The sequence below is a fragment of the Marmota marmota genome, unplaced genomic scaffold (assembly GCF_001458135.2).
Source record: "Marmota marmota marmota unplaced genomic scaffold, marMar, whole genome shotgun sequence".
Classification (NCBI taxonomy): domain Eukaryota; kingdom Metazoa; phylum Chordata; class Mammalia; order Rodentia; family Sciuridae; genus Marmota; species Marmota marmota.
The window spans coordinates 10,100,856-10,103,993 of record NW_026000026.1 but is presented as its reverse complement, the minus strand read 5'-3'; positions in this window follow the sequence as shown (position 1 = coordinate 10,103,993).

The window sequence follows — 3,138 nt, the reverse complement described above, 5'->3', positions numbered from 1 at the left end:
CTCTCTCTCTCTCTCTCTCTCTCTCTCTCTCTCTCTCTCTCTCTCTCTCTCTCTCGGCTGCCCTTACTGTTTGCAAGGAGTCCAGATGTGCTGGGGTCCCATTAAATTAGATTCCAAGAGGCCAGAACATGTCCCTCTGGATCCTTCTCAAAGACCTAGCAAAAGAGCAGATCTGTGCAGCCAGGATTTGACAGGGTCATTTCTTCTGTCAAATAGTCCCAGCTTCATCTGAAGCCTTAAAACACAACGTCACCTCTCCTACTGCCCTGAGGGAAATGTGCCAGTCTAACTTGCTCACACTGGGGGCGGGTGAGGGGCGCTTTGCAGCCACGTGCGGCTGGGGGGCTTGGCTTTCACCATGCTCTAAGTGCCCCCTTTAAGCCTTTTAAGAAGGCAATTTTGCACGGTGAGTAGAATTAGGCTTCTCCGTGGTCAAGATTTTGTTTGTTCTATCAGTGAAAACGAAGAGGCACTGGCCCCCTGGAAATTACAGGCTGCGTTAGGAAGAAAAGAAATTATGAACAGCAGATTCTGCACATGGGTAAGGCAGCTCTGCAGCCCAGGCCCAACGCCCTGCTCCGTCAGTCAGGGTCCAGCCGTTAGCAAAAATTGGTTTTTCTGGGGAGTGTGACTCTTTAGCCTCTGCTGCCCTCTTTGCTCTCCATCCCCAGGCCTCTAATTGGCAGAGGCAGAAGCAGCAGCCCAGGCAATTTCACAGGAGTAAGGGGAACACATTACAGTTTACAGACTGTTTTCTGAATGCATTATCTAATTTAAAGCCAAATGCCCCTAATTGAATTTAATTGCTTCCTTGGTTGCATTTCATCATGGGGGTGACTGGCAGGCGCCTGTGTGAGTTTTGTTGTTGTTTTTCAAATGAGCGCTTCTTGACAAAATGGCCCCCAGCTGCACCTCTGCTAATGATTGCCAGGGAAAGTCTTTCCTTACCCGCCGACTGTCCCCAAATCCAGCCACACGGGGGCACTCCAGGACCTGGGGTCCTACCATCTCTAGGCCTTTTCCCAAGGTCGCCTAACAAGGAAGTTGGGCCAAAGCAGTATCCGGAGTGTGTTGCAGATCAGCTTCTAGAAAGCAGTCAAGTTTGATGAGGACGACCAGGCGAGAAGGCCAAACAGGCAAGTCATTTGCTTTCTATGATTCCCAACCCTCCAAAGGCAAGTGTGTCTCCATCCTTATGTGCTCCATCCTGCAAGACCAAGGCTGTGTGACTGTGAAACATTTCAGTCACCCTTACTGGTCCATCAGGCCCCACATAGCCACCTTGCCTCCCGCCCTCCACACCTGACCAGTGGGCAAGTGACGCGACAGTGGAACAGCCACAGGGCCTGCAGGCGGAGTCGTTGTCGTGAGCTGGGAGATGGTTCCAGCCACTTGGTGCAGAGGTGGGCACGCTGACAGGCACACTGGGGGGCACGCAAGGAGCATTTAGTGAGAGCACCTCTATTAGAGGGTGCTTTAGGGCCAACTAACAGAAAGCCCCAAGTCAAATTAGCTAGTCACGATAATAACAATGAAGATCTGGATTATTTCACATATAGGCGTTGGTAACAGCCTTGGCTTTGACCATCTGAGACTCTGTGCTGGCTGATAGCAACAATGAGGAGACACAACATTACCTGCAACAGGTGTCAGGTCACAGTCTGACCCTGGTTCTCTGAGACTCTGCCTTGTTGTATGGGTTGACTTCATCCTCAAACTAGTGGCCGAGAGACAGCTGCTGTTCCAGGCAAGGGGAGTGGGGGGTCGATATTGTCAGTGTCAACTAACCATTTTGGTGAACTCGCGCTGTCCTCAATACCAGTATTTTTAAGGTGAGCCATTTCCCAACCAATCACCTTTTAAATTCAGATTGATAGGCCTTGGGTAATTAGGAAGCTCCTCCCTCCAAAGTATAGGGATGGGGGGCCTTCTGGCTCATCTCATGGATTGCTCTGTTCTGGTCTGTGTCTAGCACAATGCCTGGAGTAGTAGATGCTCAATAAGTGCTGGCTGCATGGATAAATTGATAAATAAATATTCCACAGAGACTTCCTGCTTCAAGCAGTTTGCCTTATATTGTTGTATGAGCATGTTTTAGCTCCAAGTGTTGCTCATTCTCATCAGAGATCCACCTCCACACGTGGCCAGCCCAGTGGTTCTCTAAGTACGCTTCCAGGTCAGCAGGATCCACCTTACCTGAGACAGTGTTAGGAATACAGATTACAAGCCCTACTCCAGATCCACAGGATCAAAAGCTCTCGGAGCGGGACCTGGTCTCTGTCCTACGGAGCCCTCCCCGTGGTTCTAACGTAGGAGAGACTCTGAAAACCACTGGTCTCAGAGGAGCTGCCACTTCAGTGAGCATTGGCCCTGACCATGCACAGATAATAAAAGCTGGCATTGAACTTTGCCATGTCCCAGGCATCGTGCATCCCACAAATCTTGTTTACTGGTCATTTTACAGATGGAAAAAACTAAGGCTGAGAGAGAAAAAGCAACTTTGCCCAAGGTGGAAACCCATCCTAAGGTCCTAAAGGCCCACTTTCGTGCCCGTGGGAGAGACAGGCAGGCAAAAGGATTATGGTGTGACGCCACGGGACATCGTGGGACCCAGAGGAAAGCACAGCAGAAGACCACCTGGAGGGCACACCTGAGATGGTGACAGCCTGACTGACAAAGGATAGAGTCCCCGGAAGAGCAGCAAGGGCTAGAGCAGAGTCCAGAGAGAGCAGGGCAAGTAGCTCAGCAAGTCAGAGCAGGGCGGGAGGAGAGAGGCGGGAAGCGGCCCAGCCAGATCCGTCTGGACATGTAGGAAGGAGTTCAGGGTAAGAAGTTTAAACTGTCTAGGGGCTCGGGATGTCGCTCAGTGGCCCAGGGCATGCTGAGCATGCAGGAGGCCCTGGGTTCCCTCCCCAGCAGCACAAGGAAGGAAAAAAAGAAAGGAAGAAAAGCTATCTGCGGAGGGTAATAGGGAGCCTAGGAAGAGACTTGAGCTGGAGAGTAGCAAAGTCAGGTTTGTATTTTGACTGTGGGTAGGATCCAATCCCAACGACATTCAAGTAATATTCATCCAGTGGCCTAACTATCTGCCAGATGTTGATTATAAAGTGAATCATTTTCCTTTTAAGATTCTGTTAA